This window comes from Pteropus alecto, unplaced genomic scaffold, assembly GCF_000325575.1.
Source record: "Pteropus alecto unplaced genomic scaffold, ASM32557v1 scaffold20, whole genome shotgun sequence".
NCBI lineage: Eukaryota > Metazoa > Chordata > Mammalia > Chiroptera > Pteropodidae > Pteropus > Pteropus alecto.
This window is the reverse complement of record NW_006436298.1, coordinates 33983913-34007074: the sequence shown is the minus strand read 5'-3', so window position 1 is coordinate 34007074 and position 23162 is coordinate 33983913. Positions and strand designations below refer to the sequence as shown.

At 31.2% G+C, this 23162-nt stretch overlaps 1 protein-coding gene and 2 pseudogenes across 1 annotated transcript in view; 1 reads left to right on the top strand and 2 right to left on the bottom strand.

Annotated features, from left to right (window-relative positions):
• The window catches only part of FBXL17 (F-box and leucine rich repeat protein 17), a gene marked incomplete at its 5' end in the record, with an annotated part of 440618 nt that overhangs the window by 47516 nt on the left and 369940 nt on the right, over nt 1-23162 (top strand). The gene's annotated exons all lie outside the window — the stretch shown is intronic.
• LOC112480920 lies at nt 3506-3625 on the bottom strand (annotated as a pseudogene).
• Nucleotides 8985-9100, bottom strand: LOC112480769 (annotated as a pseudogene).

The following is a 23162-nucleotide window of genomic DNA, read 5'->3' as shown; positions in this document are numbered from 1 at the left end:
GTCCTCATAAAACTTTTGTGGTTTCATTTATTATTAACACGCTCTTTGACAGCTGGCCTTTACTAATCTCACACCATGGGTTTGAAACTTTTTCCTAAAAGCTTTATAGCTGAATTACAATACATTGTGTCCTTTATTTTCTCCTGGAAAAGGATTTAAACAAACTTTCTATTGCACTTGTTGAATATTTATTTCATAGTAACCACCATGAAGTTTGCAGCATTTAAGAAGATGAAGAAACAAAGATAAAAGGTACACATTCAAGATGGCTTGGTTTCACAGTTGGTGCATAATCCTCTCTTCTGTCATTGGTACCCTAACCCTGTACCTACCAGAACAAAAGAAACTGAATTGGAAATTGTGGGAGCTGGGGAACATTCAGTTGGCAGCCCATTGCATGGCCCATAGGCGTTGTCAGGTCTCAGTTTGATGCCCTTTATTCTTTCTGACAGATGTGAGGTAGGGTCTATGAGGGGGAAGTCATTACTAGAGAGAGGGCAGTGTCAGATCAAAAGTAACCAGTGATCAAACAAGGTAAAGGGCTATGGAAAATAGGCTCTTTCTGGCCTCAACACCTGCCTGATCACTGAAGGGAATAGTCCTGTGTGTCAGGGCAAGTTGATTTTCTTTGATGTACAGTGAATTAAAAGTCAGAATGGAAGCTTAAGTGGAGTACAGAAGATTTTTACTTCCTGTTCTTTGGCGATTTGGGTGTTTAAATTTTTTTATTTTAATTATCTAGAAGTTACAGAAGTCATTCTCTATTGAATAAAATATTAAAGCTTACCTATAGTAACTTAGTTTTCACTATATATTATGAGATAGTACTAACAAACAAGTTTTCAATATAGTATGGAACAAGCTTTAGAAGTCACATGCTCTTCATTTCTTTTAAGCCTCAAATTATGACATTAATCAGAGCATTTGTATAATTATAGTGGTGGATGCAAAGTGGATAGTACTGGGCTTGGCACATAGTAGGTCCCTTCCTTGTAAAATTTTGGAAGTTACCTCACTAAGTAATTTCAAATAAATTTGAATTAACTCTTTTCCCTTAAGTGCTTATTATTATATTTTCTCCAAAGGTAACCCTTTCTAATCAAGCCAGTTGGAAGAAAATTTAAAGAGACAATCTCTTTGGGGTTTTATATATATCGTTTTTTTCTTTACCTTTTCATCTTTAGAGGTATGTGACTAGAAGAAGGATATTTTTATCTTTCATTAGGTTGCTGTGTGGATAAATTGACAGTTGAGGCATATTTCTAAAAATTTAATTATGGTATTTTCCTTTATATTAAGAGCAAAGATTTGACTGTTACTAGATTTTACTGACTCAACTTGTAGTATTTTAAATACTGTTGAATTCCATTCAGGTTCATAAATCAGTCAACAGTCATTTTGTCCTCAAATTCTGGAAATAAGAATTTACTTGAAATTACTAATTTTCCAGTAAGAAGAATAAAGAATTTTAGTGCCACAGTATTTTAAAAGTGATTTTTAATCTAATAATTTGACTATTTACATCTCTGCATGGTCTCGTATTTGTTAGTTTAATTTTGATACTCTTACATAACCTAAAATTTCTTCCTTTATATATTTAGATATATAAAATAAAATGAAAATAATATAGGTAACATGTTATCTTCAAATTAAATTAATATTTAGCTTTTAGACTACTATTAGCTATAAATATATTTTATGCTTGAGAAATTTCAAAAATTGTATTTGAGCACACTTACAAATACTCATTGCTGGTATGTCTTTTAAACAAATTTTGCTTGTAAATTATCATTAAATATGTTTAGGCTTTCTTTTTAAAGTGGTTTGACTTAGGAGTTCTTATGTAGGCATTTAATTAGATGTGTTATAATTTTTTATTTGGAATAAAATGTCTAGTAAATTAAGATTTTATATTTATTTGTGAAGCTTTTGAAATTTAAGAAATCTTAATAGAAATTCATTACATAATCTAAACACAATGAGGATCATTTTTTTGCTTTTGGTTGTTTTTAATATGTTTACTGTGAACTTTCTCTGCAAAGGACTGCAAATTGAAACCAATATGATAATATTACTCTGACAGGGAGGAATATGAGTTTGGTTTGTGTCTTGGTTCTCTGAAGGTACTTCTTCAGCCTGCCCTTCAATTTGAATATTTGCAAAAAGGATTTGAATTTGCTGATATTTTAATATTAATGCTAGGAAGAAGCATTTGTGAAATGTAAATGTCTATAAGAAAATGTCAATTGTTTTTTAGAATGAGCCTCAGCAGCATAAAATTTTACTAGTCATAATCTTTGGTTCATGGCATATATCATAATTGGCCCATATGTCATCTTATTTTCTTATAAAAGTTAATTTATCTAAAAATTATTTAACTTTTACTCAAGAACCTTCTATTTAAACCAAAAACTAGAGTATTACCAGTAATTTTCATCTATCTATATACCTCTCCCTTCTCTCTGACTCCCCTTCAGCTCCCCTCTTCAGAGGTAATCAGAGATAACCAGAAGTAATCACTATCCTGAATTTTGTTTATAAATTTTCCAATTTTGTTACATATGTTTTTATGTCTAAATTGTTTAGTTTTGTTTTTAATCAAATAAATTTCTAAATTGGTCATTGATGAACTGGTAAAAGTCGTGCTTAGCAGATATTCTAACGTATCATTTAATAGTGACATAATTTAGTGAATTAGTCAAGGGAAGTAATGTTTCTGAACTTAAACTTAATACTATTTAAATCTAATTTCCAAGTGAGAATTAAGTTAGATTCTCTAGTATGTTTTCACATTTTTAGATTAAATATACTATATCTATATGTAGATTGCTTGCATTTTCCATTTATGTTATTTTCATAAATATGGATAATGAGATATTTTATTTTTTAGTTTTGGTTTGCTGCAAATGTAGCAATTCCCGTGACTTGATGTACAGGTTAGAAAAGTTATTCTTTTAGCTAATGGGGGTAGTTGGTCAGGGGTATCTAACTAATTACTAATTTGGTATGGAGATAAGTGAATTTTAAGCTTACCAAATGACTGTTACATTTTACTTATCAGTTTAGTGTCATTAGTAATTTAATAAATCCAGCCATTGTCATTTTTTATTAGGATAAAATGATTGTACTAAATTTCTTTGATTTCTAGATATATTATTGATTTAATAACAGATTTTTCAGGGGGAAAAAAGGAAAACTACATTAAATATTTGCATTGATTTTAAGACTTCCTGCTTCCTGTGATTTTCGAGCTACTAATTTGCAGAAAAATAGATTTTTTTTTTCAGCTTAGTTAATTAGATTGGTCAGTATTTCAGTACTGATCTGATACAAAGTTTTGGTGAAATAAGCTCAACAAAATATTTGCTTGACTACAGGTGGATTTTTCTCCAGTTTCTATTTTTTTCCTTTTTTAGGCGAGGCAATCCTTGGTTGACCTCACAGATTGCAAGGACCTTGTCCGCTTACAATCCTTTATTTTTATTTTATCTTTTATTTTTTACGCCTACAGCAAGCACCTGGTCTTCGTAGGTGGTTTCCCATCCAAGTACTAACCAGGCCTGACCCTGCTTAGCTTCCGAGATCAGACGGGATTGGGCTTGTTCAGGGTAGCATGATCGTAGACTCCAGTTCCTATTTTTCAACGTGTAGTCTTTGTAAAACAAAAATAAATACATCTACCTTCATGCTTTTGGAAATATGGTTATTGTAACTAGCAATATTCTGTACTCAGAACGGTTAATTATTTGTAAATATTGAGATAATTAATAAAAAAATTATCAATTAGCACATTTCAACTTTATTTACAACAGATTTTTTCCTGTTGTACAAGTTATGATCATTTACATTCATTTACAAGAATGTGTAATGTAGAAAAAATTTTTGTGCCAATCTCCATTTTAAGGAGATTTTCAGCCCCAATGGAGAGCTCTCTCTCTCTCTCTCTCTCACACACACACACACACATTTGTGTGTGTATATATATATAATAACGAGGTGGATGAAATGATTTCAAATTAATGTAGTTTGAATTTAAAAGGGAGATAATTTTTTGTTTGCTTCTTTATATTGATGGACTATGTGCTTTGCTTTATGAAGGATCTAAGAGGTCCATACTGAGTGCTGATTTGCCTTTGCTCTCTAAAGTATATCTTGAGTTTGCTTATGAATGATAGAGTTGGCATAAAGTGTTTAGGATTGTAGTTTGACAAGCTTCACATAGTTCATTTATTGAGGTTTTTTTAATGTTTTGTAATGCAAAGCACACCTGAAGAAGCAAAACAGTAACTCCTCATGATTTTTAAAAGTGTCAGACAATTTTATAAAGATATAATAGTATAGTTTCTTGGTTTTTCTCAGTTGGATAATTTAATGGAAAAAGTTATCACATGATTTATAGCAGTCATTAAAGACATTGATTTATAATATTTGGGAGAATAGAAGCTAAGCTTAAAGGTAGAGTGAAGTGACATTTTATACTCTAGAAAATGATATTGAAAGCCTGGAAATAAATGATGCTGTACTTATAATAGGTGGTATAATTCTCGAAAATACATTCTTCGTGACTCCTTTATGGTTATTAGTTATATGGATCAGTTAATTTTTTATAAGTCCAGCCTCCTACCATTCACTCATTCATTAAGCCTTTATTGAGTACTAACCACATACGTAGCATTGTGCTTCTAGACCCATTTTTCTTGGGTCATATCAGCCCACTTACTTTATAGTAACTCTTAACTAACATGAGTAATTTCTTTTGATCTTATGTTTACCTATGTAAGAGCCTCCTGGGAAGAACAGTAACATCCCTTATCAAAGTCATTGCTCCAGAACTTGGACTCTTGTCCTTTCATATATTGAATACTACATTTTAAAAGTAAGATTTTGAAAATGATGGCATCTAGATAATATTTTATTTGCTAATGATAATAACTTCCAAGTTATTTCATCTTAGTTACTTAATTAAGATGAAATATTTTGAAGATTAAAATTAAAGGAACTATAATATAGTATAAAATATGGTAGGGTCACTAAATAACTTGTTCTGTTAGTTCTTTATAAAGATGCTTTGCTGTTAAAGAAATACTTGTTCCACTGAGCCATTGTAGTACTTGGGTACATGGGTATTAATACTTGAAGAATTAAATACAGTTAATTGAATTTTGGCGTTATTCCATTGGGTTAATGTTTTAGTTATTAGAGTAGAAGGATATCATCAAGTATATCACATAGAGTCTTCCTTTAGTGAGCCCTCAGTTAAATATTTCCTCTGGTCATAGTACTAAGGAAAGCTAGACTACTGAGCATTTGTTTTCCTTTATTATTTTACTGCTATGAATTTATAAAAGATGTTTTGATCTCCTTTCCCTCTTTGCTTTGGCATCTTAGAAATCAAGAAACAAATTAGTAATTCATCTAGGACAAAGCATTCAGAACTTTTATCTTTACTATAGAATCATTTTTCTTTTTAACTCTTATTTTCCCTTGCCTCAGTTTTCATTTCTACTTGTTCTTCTCATGTAGACTATATCTCCTGAATTACCTCAATTTCTTTTTGGAAAGAGGAGGGTTATACCTAAATGCAAATAGATGTACTTACATGTGCGCATTTTAACTTTAAAATACCATCTTTTTTGAATTGGCAATTGGGATATAATGGAAAGTGCTCTTGATAAATTTTGAAATCATCCATAATTAAAAAAGTACTTGAGAGGATTCTATAAAATACTGCGAAATAAGAAAAAGAGTCCTAAATAACCCTTGTTATAAAAATACATGTGCAAGGTTATAAAATTCTGTTAGTATAGAAAGGTAGAAAATGACGATGAAAGCCTCCTGCTAATCCCTCTGGTGATTACTTTAGAGAACTTAATGCACATACCAACTTCTATTGATATGTTCTTATTAAAAAAATTATACTACATATTCTACATATTCTGTTCTACCACACTTATTATTGGTAGATACTTTTTTTTGTTTTCATAAGAAACAATCATGACCATAAATTTTAATGTTTTTTATCAGAAGAATCTATTTTCATATGTGCCATTTTTATGATAGCTTGATAATTTTGATGAAACCAAGAAGCATGTCTTCTTTATGTACTACCCTTTGTCTTTATTTGGAGTGTTTTTGTTTTTTCTTTTAAATAGTGGCCATGTCTGCTTTTGGAGTTGTCTGAGACCATCAAATAGTTTAACATCTAGAGGCAGAGATAGGAATAAACAAGATGCTTTAAAAAGAATCTTTGATACTCTGTACTCAATCATATCATTAGGGAACATATTTTTTACTTATGAGAAGTAACTGATACTTTCATTTGGGACAGGTTAGACAAAGGGACTTGCAGTGATAGACCTCTTGATGTTTACTCTCATCAAGAGGTTGTAGAAAGATAGCTTTTGTGTCAGACAGATATATAGATGCCAAGTCCTGTATTACCAGTTTACAAGTTGTGGATTCCTTTTTAAGCTCTTAAAATTAAGTTTCTTGGAGATTTGATTTCCTTATGTACAAATTAGAGATGATACCGTTTACTTGGTCATTGAGAAAATTAAAAAGACTGAGAATGGTATATGTAAATTGCCCAACAAGGCATCTTAGCAAATAGTAGTTTATAAAATATTAGCATCCCCTCTTTTCCTGCTAACTTCTCAAGTGCCATTTCTCTTCTCTTTCTTCATGACCTAAGGAACTTGGAAGGAAGTCATTGACAGAGCTTTGCTGGTAGTAAACTCTTTTGTTATTGAGTACCTTGCTAGGTGAGGGGGAGAAGTAACTGATGGTTACTGTATGCATTTGAGAGGGTCCAGTGAGCCTTTTGTCTATGGGGAATTCCTGGAAGAGTATTCTTTTGCCTTTAGTATTTGATTGTTTTTTCAGAACTCTGCCTGTACTTACTGCTTTCATATTGTTTGCTCCTAGTAACTAACCACAATGGTTATTCCAATAGATAAATTTTTTTCTTGGATTCTTATCACTTTTTTTGCCATGAATCCTCATTTTTAGCAGTTATTTATATTTAATGGGGTATATTGAAATCATTAAGTATGAGATATGCCATATCATATCAACTATAATATATTTGATTGCAAGTAACAGAGAACCTGATTCGACTTGTTTAAATTATAAATTTATTGGCTTTTAACTAGACTGTGTAGAAGTATTTCGGGTTTTAGGGTTGATTTGATTCAGTATCTTTCACAGTGTATTTATGGAACTGGTTCTCCTTGACTCTTTGCTTAACTTTCTGCTGTGTCATCTTCAGTCTAAGTCTGGATCTGCTTATAGTTCAAAGATTGAAAACAATTCCCGAGTAATGTTGTGTGTTCATCATGGTTAATTCCTTTTTATTACCGAGTGTGCTGTAGTCAATTTGGTATTTGGTACAAAATATAAAACACAACAATTTGTTTATCCATTCATCTGTAAAGGGACATTTGGGTTTCTGTTTTTTTAACTATTACATATAAATCTACTATGAACATTCATAAACAAGCCTTTGAATAGACAAAAACATTCATTTATCTTGAGTAGATGCCTAAGATTAGTATGGCTGGGTCAGATGGTATTTGTTTAAATTTTGCTTTGTGAAAAACTGCCAATGAGTTTTAAAAAGTAGATGTGCCATTTTATGTTCTTTTCAAAATATTTGATAGCTCCATTTGTACTACATTCTCATCAACAGGTAGTAATGTCAGACCTTTTAATTTTAGCCATTTGGAGTGGATGTGTAATGATACCTTATTGTGGTTTTTATTTGCTTTTCCTTGATGTCTAATGATGTTGAGTACCTTTTAATGTGTATATTAGCCATTCTTATCACTTCTTTTGTGAAGTGTCTGTACAAATATTTTGCCTATTTTTAAAAAATTTGGTTGTCTTCTTATCAAGTTGTAAGAGTTCTTTATGTTTTGTATTCAAGTTCTTGTGTCAAGTCTATGCAGTTACTTCCTCCCTGCCTGTGTCTTTGCATTTCCTTTCATTTTGAAGGGCAGAAGGTTTTACTTTTGATGAAGTCAAATTTATAATTCTTTTTAGTGGTAAGTGCTTTTGTGTCTTGTCTTTGGCTGGTGTCAGCTGTTTTTTCCTTATTATTGCTTGTGTATCATGCCCCTCTTCTAGAGTGTGAACTCAGTGGCAGTAGGGTGCTTATTTGCCTTATTCACTGATGTATCCTCTGCCTAGAAGAGTGCCAGGCACATGGTAGTTGATCAAAAGTAATTTTTGATTGAATGAATTTTTTTTAGTCTCATAGAAAATTTTAGCCATTGTTAATGTCTTATTCTTTTCTGTCCTCTATACTTCACTCATAGTTAGACTATCTTGTTTATTTTTGCTTCTTTAGTCCTATTGCTAACTCTTTAGTCCTAGCCTCTTTAATTTTATGTGAATTGCAATATCTCTTTATACTTTCAGGTGCCATCCCTGCTCCTTAGGTTTACCTATGAACCAATTCCAAACAAATTATTAAGATATTTATTCTGTTTCTCAATAATATTACTTTCTTGCTTAAAAACTGGTTAAAGCTGTGTTATAAATGGTAAGGCGGAACTTGCCATCTGAACATTTTTCCATTGTTTTTGTTTTTCATAGTTTTCACCCTTGTTTATTCTTCTTCCTATAATACTATCCTTTTTTCTCCTGCCAAAATAAATCTCCCTTATTCTTCAGGCTTTTCACTTATTTTTCTTATCAGGTTTTTGCCTAACTCAGCTAGCTGAGTATTTGTCCTTCTGGATTGTTTCTTCTTTGAGGTAAGAATTCATATGTTCTCCTTCTTTGTTAAGGTTTTGGTTACAGAAGTGATGCTTTTTGGTTGATCGTTCCTTTCTTCCTTGACTGAATTTGATGGTGACACTGCATGGGAAGGCAGTGAGTACCTTTCAGTTTTTCACATTTTAAAAATTATTTTGTTTCTAATTGACCTCACAGAGTGCAAGGACCTTGTCAGCTTACAATCCCTTATTTTTTTTATTTTTTTACGCCTACAGCACCTGGTTTTCCTAGGTCTCCCATCCAAGTACTAACCAGACTCAACCCTGCTTAGCTTCTGAGATCAGACGGGATCAGGCTTGTTCAGGGTAGCATGGCCGTAGACTATTTTTAATTTTTTAAGGAACCACCATATTGTTTTCCATAGCAGCTGCACCTTTTTTTATTCTCAGTGCCCAAAGGTTCCAGTTTTTCCACATTAAAACACCTAACTCTGTTATTGGATTTTTGATGGTATTTATCTTAATAAGTGTGAGATGTTATCTCATTGTGGTTTTGATTTGTATTTACCTAATGATTAGTGTTGTTGAGCATCTTTTCATATGCTTGTTGGCCATTTATATATCTTTGTAGAAATGTCTATTCAAGTGCCTTGCCTGTTTTTAAATTAGGTTATTTTGTTACTGCTGTTGAGTTGCGGGAGTTCTTTATATATTCTGGATATTAACCTCTTGTCAGATATATGATTCACATATAGGTTTTCTTTCCTTCCATAGGTTGCCTTTTAGTCTTTCACCATTGAATATGGTATATTTCTATCAGTTTTTATTGAACAATATTGGTCACATTTAATGTATATAGAATGCTTTTTTCTAGCTATAAACTGACCAAGCTATATTGATATTAAAGTTTTGAAGCTTGGTCTTTTTTTTTTTTCCCCCAGGAGCCTTGCATACAGTCAGTTACCAAGTAATATTTTTACTGACTATATAGGTATTGATATGGCATCTGCTACCTCATCACTCTGTTTGGAAACATCTATTTAGTAATTGATAGAATATTACAAGTCATTTAAAAGAGTTAAGTAGTAGTTTTTCACTTTAATATCTGACAAAGCAGCACTTTTGATTTTATCCTTTAAAAAGGTTATTGGCTCAAACAAAATTCTTTAAAAAAATACATACAAGAAATCTCGTTTCTACTTGTTTCCATCTTCTCTGTTCTCTATGTGTGAACAGTGTTTTTTTTTATGAAACTATGAAAAAATAGAATCATATTTTCATATTCTTTCTATTACAATAAGTAGATAATATTTACACAAGGACAGCATGCTATCTACACAGATTTTCATAAAATCTCTCATTTTTTTTCTCTTCTCTTTGGTAACTGTGATATAGTATTTTATTTTTTTGGAGGTAGCATGATTCATTCATTCAGTACTTAGTTTGTGCCCACTCTCTTGATATTACAAGAATTGTCATGTCAGTTTATACATATCTTATTTTGTACAAATTTAAGTGTATTTGTAGGAGAGATTCCCACAATAGGATTGCTTGGTCAAAGGACACAGACACTTAAGATTTTGGTCAATATTCCCAGTTTTCCCTCCTTAGGGGTTATATCATTTCTCGTTTGTATAAGCAGTGGAAATGGACTGAGAGTGCTTGTTTCCCTCAGCCTTGCCAATAATACATTGCCAATCTATTAGACTTTCGCTATTTTAATAGGCAAGACTGGGTATCAAAGTTTTAATTTGTGTTTCTCCCATTATGAATCTGGTGGGGTGTCTTTTAATATGTCTAAAAACCATTTGGGTTTCTTTTTTTGTGACTATTCATCCTCAGCTCATTTTGCTACCAAGTTGCTGATTTTTTTCCAAGTTACTAGGCACTTTTTATATAGTAGATGTATTAGTTCCTTATATGTTATTGGAGTTCTAAATATTTTTTTTTCCAGTTTGTCATTTGGCTTTAGCCTTTGCCTATAGTGCTTTAGCCATGCAGAATTTTATTATTTTTTAAAAATTTTATTTACATTTATTGGTTTTTTCTTTTTTGGCCTCTGAAGTTTTAGAGGCTGTAGTTAGAAAGGCAGAAGCAGCACTTTCTGCATGGACTGAAATATCCTCAGGTAATAGGAGCATCAGCAACGTAAATTGCACAGCTTGGTATGTGGGAGAGACATTGGAACATTTTTAGGACAATAGTATGTAGATGTACTCTTAGATAATAGCATTCAACACCAGTTTATATTTCTATAAATCGGAGGCCATTTTTTGCCTGTAGAAAGTGTGAAAGGAGTGTCTGACCATTCTTTCAAATCTGTACCAATTAAAGACACAGCTTTAATTTGGTCAGTACTTTGTAAGGAGCCTTTTTCTCCATTCTTCTGTCTTCAAAGAAGTAGAATAATTTAAAGTTTTGAATATCTCTAACCATAGTCACTGTGATATCCATTTCTTTCAATTCACTGCCTTATTGTTAATATGTTCCGTAATGAAAGATTTAAAATGTGAGTATTGCTATGGATTTGAACATACTACAAGTGCATGCATGCCATATGATAGGTAGTAGTAATATTATTAATGATAATTTTTATAAACAACAGCTGTTAGGCAACATGAAAACTATTCTCATTAGAAATATTTTGAATACTCATAGGACACCCTTGCTAGGTGAATCAGTTGGTGATCATTTATTTAGCTTTAGATATTTGTCATAAAGCTTTATTTGCAGATAGGCATTAAACCTGTGCTTTTTTAAAAAATAAATTTGTATGACTTCTGAAATGAAAATCAGTATTATCATAAGTTGTTAAAAAGTTAATTAGTTTTTAAAAAATTGAAAATAGCCTACTCAAATATGATGATATACTGAAAATCAAATTTTTAAAGGCTTATGGAATTGCTTTAGATATTTTTTTTTAGTAGCAAAATTTGGATTTTTATTTTTGAATAACCAAGCAATTGCATATTTAGTAATTGCTACTCCTATTAGTTGGAGCAAAAATTGTAGGAAGCAGAAAACAGTTTAGCCTTTCCTTCCCTCAGATTTGTGTTTAAATTAAATTAAAAATTGTCAAAACATTTAAAGTCCCAGCTTATAATGATTTTTATTTAAAACATTTTTGTGTTCAATAGATGGGTGAAAGAGATTGAATTATTATAGCCCAATTATTTTTTTAGTCCTCTTTCTAGACAAGAGAGAGGAAACCAAAAAATTTTTGGATGCTTTCCAAGAGCTGTACGTGTGTGTATGAGAAGTTATAATCACTTGATTCGAGTCTGAGTTTTATTGGACAGGCTTGTCTGGTAGGTTAAATTCCCTTCTTCCTCTCCCAGATGATAACTGGCTTATTTTTCTCCCTTTTAAAATAGTAAGAATTTATTTTTCGTACTGTCTCAGACTTGGTGACATAAGCCACTTTGGCTTCACATACTGCTGGCTTAAAGAAAGGATGAAATATGAAAAGACAAAAACAAGGGCATAAAAGAGAAGGTAAGGAAAAGAACAAAGCTCAAGGTAAAAGAGGAGGAGAGTACTAAGGATTAAAAATGATGAAATAATTTCAAAGTAGGGAGAGATAAGTGTGAAATGCTAAATGTTCTAAAAGAATCTTATCTTAGAAAATGCTTTTTGAGGTAAGCGAATAGATCTTTTTAAAAGAAAGAAATATCAAAATCGAGTGTTTTAAAAAAAATTATGTGTAGATAATGTGCAAGGCCAATATATCACTTTTGGATCTTAGGAAACAATTTTAGATCATTTGATAAACTTATTTTTTTAATTGCGCACGTCTCAAATGCGTAACTTAGATTCTAGTGGTAATTATTCTAGTTTTTATAGCAATATTAATTGAAGTTACGCATTTAAGAATTCTTAAATTTAAAAAGTAAAAATTATCAAAAATTTTAAAGTATATTGTTTTTCTAAGAGATATGTTATGTAATTAAAATAATTACTTTTAGATTATTGATTTTTGTCCAATTTATAGTATATTATTCTTAGGGGTGTTTCTAATTTTCAAAATTAGTTTGCATTTATTTAAAAATAAGATATTTTAAAATATTAAAAAATATTAATGCTGATAGGAAAACATTAAAATCTTCACATTATTTCAAACAGAGTAAATTCTGTTGAAAAATATTAAGTGATTCAGGTTGTTTCATTTGTTAATAATTTTGCATTGCAGTATACAGTTAAAATCCATTAGATATAACCTCCCTCTAATGGTAATTGCTTGTCTTATTCAAATTGGGAATGCTTTAATCCAAGAAATATGATATTTAGCTTTGGTTTTCTTACAATAAGTGTAATGCCACACTGATAATTTTCATATCCAGAAAAATTTCAAAGAAAGTACATATTAATGCTTTTAAAAATGTCTTAATGGGGATGATTTTTTTAATTTGCTTTTTCTGTGTTGCTAATTCTGCATATAGAATGATCAGTTTCAAGAACTAGGTTAGTTATATAATTTTCACACTATTACGTAGAAGAAAAATTTAAGTGGAATGGATTATTTAAAATCTTTCTTTTGTTGTCTGTATGTATATGTAGATTAAAACCATTAGAAGGCAGTGTTGTTTGTGCCCACCTTGTGTCTTTTAGGGAAAGTAGACAAAGCAGAATGTTCCAGCTGTCAAATCAGGCATAGTCAGTCACAGTTGGGTTTGGGCCTGATTTGGGGATGTATTATAACTTATTTTTTAAATGAATATTTAATTTCAACTGTAAGTTTTAAAACTGTTAAGTTAAAAGAGCTTGTAAATTATTAATTGCAATTGTGCTATCATAAACATAATGAATATTAGGTAATTGTTTTCATGATTGTTGCTTGTTTGGCTTATCATTTTGAATGCCATGAATGGTAATGCTGAACATTTCACTGTTTGAGAGCAGTCAGATTGTACCTTTATCTTGTGTGCTATTGATTCTGTGTACTCAAATTCTAAGTCTCTCAAGCCTATTTATTTGGGCTGTTGTTTGCTGTTTCCTGTTTATGATTGCATACAGCGCCAGAAGAGCTTAATTAAGCACAGTTTTGGTGAGGAAGAACTAAAATAATATTTCGTATTTGAAAATACATATAAATATTAAAAGATGTTAAATGGTATCAGTATTTAAAACTAGTTTTTGCTTCTTATATCAAAGTTTAAGGGCTTCTTTGCACATTGGTTATTGAGGAATATTTTTTTCCGTATACATATATTTTTAGCAATATCGGATTATTTGGGATTTGTTTAAAAATCAAAATAAAAATGATTGCAAATATATTAACAGCACAATATAAGGTATATAATAGGACATCAGTAAATACTTTTGGTTGATATTTGTGAATCTTATTGACTTCAGCAAAACCATAGGAAGGGTGAAAACTGCTGATAAGGCATTAAGTTACTGGATGTGTTGTTGTTTTATTTTTGAGTATGATATACTGGGTATAGCATGTTACTATTTTTTAAAATAAACTAGTTGAAAATCTTAAGAACACAGGACATCTTTTTGTTATGTGCATGGGTTGTTTTTTCCTCCATATTAAGAAACCTAGCATTTGTTGGGAAGGAAAAATACAGCATTTATAGCTATGGATTAGTGTCCTATTTTATTGGATTTATAGGCATTGAAATGTTTGGTGAACTGTTTCCTAAAAGTCATTTTGGGCAAGAACCATGTGTTTAATTTTATTGTTACATAATGAGCTATTAAAGTTTTTATTTGACAAATACAATTTCATTAAAAACAGTTAAGTCTTATGATTGTTTACTTGCAAATAGGATATATACATTAAATGCTTTTGCATTCAAATTGCCAGATTTATAAAGTACGTGTACATTTACGCTAAATTATACTGTTTTATTTGATAGCTGAAATTCTGTGTAGGTCTTGGAATAGATATTTAATTATATTGTTTTAAGATAATAGTTTTAATATGACTAAGTATTATGTGTACATTGGTACAATTTTTTTTCATGAATTTGACATATTAAAATGCATGGATATGTTTTCTTATTGTACTTTAGGTGGTTAATCTTTAGTGCAACATCTTAATTTTTTATACTAAAATACTTAGACTATTTTCTTTAGCAGATTGAAGAAAAATTAGAGTCATTAAAAGTGCTCTTTATGTCAGATTAAAAAAATTATGACTAAAGTTTTAGGTGTGTGTCTTTGCTGGGCAGCATTGAAGTTAGACTAGTTATAATTTGTGCCCATTTTGGGATGTTTAAAAATGAAGGCTTTTTACTTACTAGATTTATTCTACATAGCAAAGATAAATGTTTCCTAACATCAAATCTAAAGTATTAAATAGATTTAGAACATGTTAATCAGTGTTTAAATGTTCCCTAAATATTTTTAAGTATTTGGAAGTCATTAGATTTTTATACTTAATTGAATTACCAAATGAATAGAGACTTGTAAGCATAATTTCAATTATGTTTGAGAATTCTTTTAGTTTTTGAGACTATGGTGCTGAATTAAATAAGCAAATGCTTGATGTTTTGTTGCTTAAAGAATATTTTCTTGACAAAGTTCCTGTGTTTGGAAGAAAATAAAAGGTGTCATTTGTAATTGGAAGAAAAATCATGAAAGAAAACTTACTAGATTTGCTTGAAATTATGCAAGTTTGGGGTAATTTTTAATGTGTCATTTCAGTTTATTGACATAAGGAAAATATTTTGAAACATTTAAAAAGTAATAAAGTGGCCTTAAATGCTAACACTTCCCTACATTCTTCTAAATATACTTTCTCCTGAACCGTGTGGTAAAATATTGGTGGTATTAAAGAAATGTTTTAAATATAATCTTCCTTGTTTTCATTTTAGGTGTTTAAATTGTTTTATGTTGAAATAACTGCAAAATAGAAATGTTATAAGAATAGTATAAAGAACTTGGATACCCTTTACCTAGATTCATTAATTTTTCACATTTTTCTGCCAAATAAGATTTTAAACTGTCATCCTCTATTTTGATTGTGAAAACATTTTTCTTTATGGTAACTATTCATATTACTAAGAAGTTTATTTTTAGATAATTTTTTATCAGGTTCTTCTTTACCTCTGCTGTGTAAACCTTTTATCATAAAGTAAAATAAAGTGGATACTGTAACTACTGGATGTTCAACAATGATTTTTAGATGTGCTTTGGGACTAAGACTGGTGGTCATTAAATATAACTATACTGTATAGAGTCGTAAATGGTGACATTTACCTACATATTTTACCGAATATGTTGTATTTATTGTCACTGAGGCTGGTGAGTGAAATGATAACCCTTATTTTAGTAGTGCATAGAGAAATAATAGAAATGTTTTACATATATATATGTAATTGAAGACAGTCATAAACTTAATACTGGCCTATGTTTAATCCTTCTTTTGCTACTATCCAACTCTTAATGAAATGTAAATGAACAGAATCGTTTAATATAGCTGCTAAGGGTGTATTTTGCAGTTTTTAGCTTGCTGTAAATGAATGAAAGAACTAGATCTGTCTCTCTTAATTCTGCTCTGACCAGCACAGTGATAGGCTTCTATGTGGCAGAAGGTAGAGTCGGAATTAAATGCCCTTAAGCCTCTACTTTTTGAAGATATTTGGCTTGTAATTTTCAAACGATACTGAAATATCTGCTCCCAAAGGATATGTATCTAGTCCAGGTACCCAGGGCTGGAAGTAAATGTAAGTGGTAGGTAGGACTTACTCCAGAGGAGCTGGGATCCCAGGTACTTACTGAATAGAAGAGTTTCTGTGTATATCAGTATTGTTGGAAGGATTACTTATCAGGTAGAAAGTTGGAATAGATGAATTCTTCTTTCTACTTGGAATTGTCTAATCTATGCATCATCTTCTTTTAAAATTCTCTTATGAAATAGAGAGAAGTGAAGAGCCAAAAGTGCAAGTTGGAAGGAAAAATAAAGGCAGAATGAGCATTGGACAGTCAGATCTTTAGTTAACTGAGATTTGGCTGTATATGAAATTTTACCTTCATTTAAAAATATGACAGAAGTTATCAATTAGAGTTTGTAATTGATTAAATTTAAATTCGAGTTTTATTTTGTATTAGTAGCTTAGGTTTGACCTTGAAAAGTTGGAGGTCAGAGTCTCTGCTATTAGCTTATGGTGAAATGGGAAAAGAATATATTTTAACTACTGAAAAGGACTGTGGACTAACTTAGAAATTGTTAGCATTGGAGCTTTTTAATTAGAAGGGCCTGAGAAAAAGAATGTACATTTGTTAATATTTACATAAAATAATCAGGTTCTCAGATAATAATGGAGTAAAAATTATTCCTTGTATTTCCTTGGAGTAGTGAAAAATTTATAGTTGTATTTTTTAAAATTTTATTTTATTATTAGTTTCAAGTATACAGTACATTGGTTAGACATTTACATAGTTTATAAAATGATCCCCCTAATTGCTTATAGTTGTATTTTTAAGGATAGAAAAAAATTATTCTATATTACCTGTACTTTTGAAGTAACAAATTTAGAATTAGAGTAGCAGGTTTTTTCCCTTAAGCTTTAAAGGGTTCTTCAACTGAAACTTAGGATTATAAAAGTTTCTTTGCTCACACTTTGGCATTTGGGCAGTGTCATAACATGTGTGACTGCTTAAATAGAAGATACGTGTGAAATTACTCTCATCCCACTGTTGGGTTGCTTTCCAGCAATGGCTTGGACTGCTACAATCAGGCAATCTGCTACTCAGGATATTTAAGTTTAGAAAAAGGAGATTCATTTTTTTTATAGGGAGAAAGGAAATTGCTTTTCTGAATGTTGCTCTACTAGTTGTGGTTGCATCAGAAGTATAGGTAGTAGATGACATACAAATGAGCAATGTTTCAAGAATTAATTTTTTAAAAGTTGTGTTTTTTTTTTTTAGGAGTTACTGAGTAGAAGTAGGAATACTTTTTCTTTTTAGGAGTATTTTTTGTAATGGGTCCCCAATTTAGTCTTATAGCCTTTTACATGAACTATAATGCTGATGGTATGAAATCCACCATTACTTGATAAGAATGTTTCTATAGAAAAATATCTTCAGAGCACTAGCTTACGAGTTCTAAAGGGCACATTTCTGGCTTTTCATGGTAACTCCAGTGACCTGGGCAGCACAGAATTCACCAATGTGCTCTCTGGAGGCACCGGAGTGAGCGTTGGGGTCTGGAAAACAGGTTTTCTAGTTTGGAAGCTAAAGGATTAGACTAGAACTCTTTCATTCTTAGTCCCCAGAGCACACGCAGCATTTCCTGACATTTGGCCTTCATTTTTTTTCTTCTCTTCCATAGGTTCATTATTAGCCTCTTGTTATCACCTACTCTTTTTGTAACTAGGATTTCTTTCTTCTTTTACTAAGACACAAAATAGTGTTAGCATTTCTTTCTCTTTTCCTGTTAACAGAGCAAGTCATATCTTTTTTGAGGTTTTCTAAGAGTTGATACAAATAACAAATGGGAATTTGGAGAAGGAGTAAAAAGACTCTTAGGAAAGGATCAGATCAAGGAAAGATACAAATGGTGGATTTTTTTGGGATCCCAGAAACGAAAAGTCATTTTCTGTATATTTGGAAGAACACTCAGACTTCTTTGGAGCATTTCCAAGGAAGAGCATGAAGAGAATTCGTGATAAAAAGTATGTGAAGAGAGAGTAGGTAAGTTAACTTTTCTGCAGTGGGGAACTGAAGGTAGAATGCAGTAATTTCAGTGGTGCTTACCCTTACCTCATTCCCTTTTCTTCCTCAGCCCCAAATTTAATTTCTATTGACTTGGTCCTGAATTGTTCCCTTCTAGAAGCCAGAATTGCAATGGCTGGACTTATCTGAAGAAGTTGGTCGACAGTTTGGCTAGGAGAGGAGAGGGGGTTAAATCTCAACTAGAAGCAACAGATAGTGAAGGAAAACTATCCGTGGACTTTCAGCCTTGGGCTATGTAGGACCTGTAAGTAAGGGATGCTTGAAAGTCACATGTTGCTTTTGTTGTACAAAAGAAATTTAAATTCTACACAGTGATACTTAAGTAATGGCGAAATGGTTGTCTAATATGGCAGTGGGAGGAGGGCCCTGCAATAAAATTGAACACATTTCCTAACTTATATAATTTATTAATTTTTGAGTAGATATCTCTAAATTGTTTTTTGAAATAGTTTAAAAAGTATCCAGAAGTTCTAATGGAAAATAATTTTTGATATAACACCTTACTAGAGTATTTCAAGTTGTATATATTGTAACCACAGTTAGGTTATTTATTGAAAGTACTAAGTTTAAGTGGGCAGTTTCTGACATAATTACACATTTTGAAATACAGATAGCCTAACAGGATCATTAAATAGGAATAGGGTGGGCAAATCTAGGTTAGAGAATTTTTAAAGATGATTTCTCAGTGTAAATTGGCTTTTGTATTTCATGATAGGGAGATACTTGGATAGGTCATATTTTAAGGGTCAGAATAAGTTGATAACTGTCCTTTTGTAGCTATTGAAGAAAGTAGTCCATACAGAAATCTTACATGTTCAGTGAAACCTTGCAATTGTAATATTGTGATCTTCTGTAGGAAATCCTACTCCAGAAAATCTTGGCGATGCTTATGAAGACCTCGAATTGTTTTCTAACAGAATTATTTAAAAGTAGCATTTAATGCACAGAAATTTACTTGCTTAAAAAAACCTTTAAATATTTAACTTTTATAGGATGATACTTTGCATTTTGATAGAAATTTTCAACTTTAGAAAAACTTTAGTGATAGTCATCTATCATATGTAAACTAAATAGAATACAGTATTTTTCACTTGAAGTATTGAATATAGATTGTCTTAAAAATAAGCAGAGGAGAGGTGGAGAATCCTTTTATTTCTTTATTTTGCTTCTTCAATTACACAATCGGTATATCCTCAATAAAGAAAGCTTGGAAAAACTCAAAGCATAAATGGCAGAAATCACAAATTACACATAATCTACTGCCCAAAGACAGATCCATCATTGCTTATGCCTGAGTGAATGTGTTCAGTATTTTCTGTCTAAATAGAATTTGTTTTTTCCAAAAACTGTTATGCTTTTTATATGTCTTAACTAATTAATATATTTTGAACATTATCCTGTAGTAAGAAATAATGTGATAGATATTTCTGATATTTTAGTATTATAAATATCTTTGTAATAATTACTTATTGCCTATCAATTGTTTTTCATTTATCTTTTACTCCTGCAATAATTTCCTGGGAATATATTCTAAAGTGAAATTTTTGGGTCCAAAGGGTATTTGCTTTTACAATTTGCTGCTGTTGGCAGATTACCCTTCAGGATGAATGGTTATGTCAGTTTGTACTCTCATTCACATAATACATTAGTGCCCTTTACTCTGTGTTCTAAACCATGTGTTATATATCTTTTAATTCCTTAATATCAGTAAATGAACAGTTTTAAAAAAATTAATGATATTGATTTATTTCCTTTTCAAGGAAAATAGTTTTCTCATCCATTAAAGGCAAATGATAGAGGAAGTGAGGGCAAAGGTTAATTCTGTTCTAAGTAGCAGCCAGAGGTGTCACACTGCTCATTTAGATTCTCTTAGTAGGTAAGCAATTTTGTAGAATAATTGCTTATATATATCTATAAGGGAGTTTCCCTTCCAAATTAGATTAATATTTCTACCACAGTTGCCATAAACCAAAACCTCTTTTGACTGCACAATTTACTAGCAGAAGTCAGGGTTGTATGTAATGTTAAAGAGGCTGACTTGGTTTGAATTTCTGTTCTACCACTTACTAGCCACGTGATTTTAGGCAAGGTATTTAACCTCTTTGAACTTCAGTTTTTCTAAACCTTAAAATGGGAATAACATTTTCCCCATAGGATCGTTGCAAGGAGATAATATATATAATATACTTAGCACAGTGCCTATACATTCTAGGCACTCAGGAAATTGAAAACTACCATTATTTGTTGTCGTTATCATTCTTACTACTATTATTCTTGCTACTACTACCAGTGTCATTATTATTCTCACTATTAATACAACAAAGTTCTTATTCCTTACTTTAGTTGATACAAGTATATAAAAAAAAAGATAATGAGAAACAGCGGTAGTAGGAATTTCCTTAGGTAAATGGGGTGAAAATGGTGCAAGATCATGTTTCTGTCAATTAATGGGAACAAATAGAACTGAATATGATTCTGTAAAGCAACATTCATTGATCATCTGACATGTTTTTATGTCTCCCATAACACGCTAGTTAAATGAAATAGTTATTTTTGTAAACCATATTCACACATATACAAAACTTAAAGCAAACTGGAGATACTTATAAAACTTGTGATGGTCAACCTTTTCTCTATTTCTTGATATTTTACAACATATCTTAAAACAAGCAATTTTTTATTACAACAAAGATACCTCCATGGGCCAAGATTAAATGTAACTTGTTATACAGAATATTTTGTCCAATAAAACTTGCCATCTATCAATCTTGTATCTTTATGCAAGGGTGATCTTCAGCAATTGGAAACATACATGTTAAACAGATCAGAGGTTGATATAATACATAATAAAATAGGATTTTACTTATACTACAAAAGAGTTAACACCCTAGATTAGACAATTAAAGGTCACTCATTTAAATTTAAACATTTTTAAAAAGGCAGTCTCTAAAATATCTTGCTAAAGAGAACATATTAAGATAATTAGCCTTTTCTTGTTGGCTCAAAGGGATGGCTATGAATATCAATAACATTATTATGTCATATGCAGTGATATACTCTGGGACAGTTGAGAGGTATAGGGTTACTTGACCTGATAGTCAAGAGTCCCAGATTATTATTTTCTGGGTTTTCTGACAGATACCTAAAAACAATGTATACCACAATAAAGAGAAAGCATAAGAACCAAGAAATGATAGGGTTTGAGGAAGGCATAATTATTAAAGTGAGTATATTTAATAGTATGAGGCAATTACAAGGTCAATATTTTAGATTTTTTATATACTCACAAGTGATAATTAGAGAAGAGAGGGGGAATTAAAGTTCTTTATTATATAAGACTTTACAGTTGCACTCAACTTAAAATACTATGACTCGGTACTCTGTGGACACCATGATGGAAAAATAGGAGCCTTATTCCCCATACTGAGAATGGTAAAATACTTGAAAAACCATGCAGTGAAAGACCCCTTCACTTAAAAGAAGAGTCTGACTGGATTACTTGTTCCAAGATAAATAATAATATTTAACATTTAAACTCAATACTCTATAAAGCTCTTAACATATTTTAACTAGTTAAAATAATAACAGTACCTACCCCATTCCTATGAGGTAGGTACTGTTATTATCTCCATTTTCCTGTTGAGGAAACTTGAAGCACAGATTGATAACAGTGAGTAAATTTCAGGGCCAAGGTTAGAATCTAGGCAGTATGACATCAAAACCATGTTCTTAATCACTATTCTATACTACCTCTATTATAGCAAATTGTTGAACCTAATGTTTTAGACCTAAAAGAAGTAAAAATTCCTCTTGAATACCTATATTCTTTAGTAATTTATATAAAATGCATAACCACCAGTGTTTCTTTCTCATTCATTTCACATATTACAAAATTTTCAGGCCTACTTGAGGCACTGGGAAGTATATTTTCCCTGTTTATCTAAATGCTCACAGAATGATAACAATAGTAAATATATATATAGAAATTTACCCTCAAAGTAAAAAGAAAATGTATAGAAATTTACCCTCAAAGTAAAAAGGTCCTTTAAAATGACAGAAATTCATGTATTTCTCCATTTACATAAACAATTATGGATGATTTAAAAATCCAAATGTCATGGCCCTTGAATATTGGAGTCTGTTCTTAGTACTACAGCACCACCTTAGATTAGTGTTATTCTGCTGGTAAAGGCTCTAATGGTGGGTTTTAATAAAATTTATTAGACACAAACTGGAAGATTACTTTTTTATGGAAATGGAAGTGATCAGATGTATTCCACAGTAAAGGTTAATATTGTTTTAAAGAACTCTGTTTTCAGAACTGGATGGATAAACGTATGGATGTTTATTTTTTTGAAAATCGGTCAGAATAGTTGGAAGAGGACCATCTCACAACTTCATGAGTTCTTACTTCAGCCATTCCCTGCATTCTGAGACTGCTGCTAATTCTCTTGGTTTTACTCTTTATTTATAAATCTTTATTTTCAGTTCAAATTCAGCATGACCAAAATTCAATAGGACTGAAGTTGTAATCTTACCTGCCTCCTTCTCTTAATGTATTTTTCTTCTGTGTTCTCATCCTTGGATAAAACTCTTCAGTGGTTTTCCCTATAAAACAGAGTAGAGACTCCACACTCCTTAGAGTGGTTGGCATTACCCTTCTTAGCCTGACTCTACTTTAGCAAGTCTTGTTCCTTCTATGCTCCTGCAAACCCACTCTGCCTTAGCTTAATCTACATGTGGTTTTCTGAACATGCC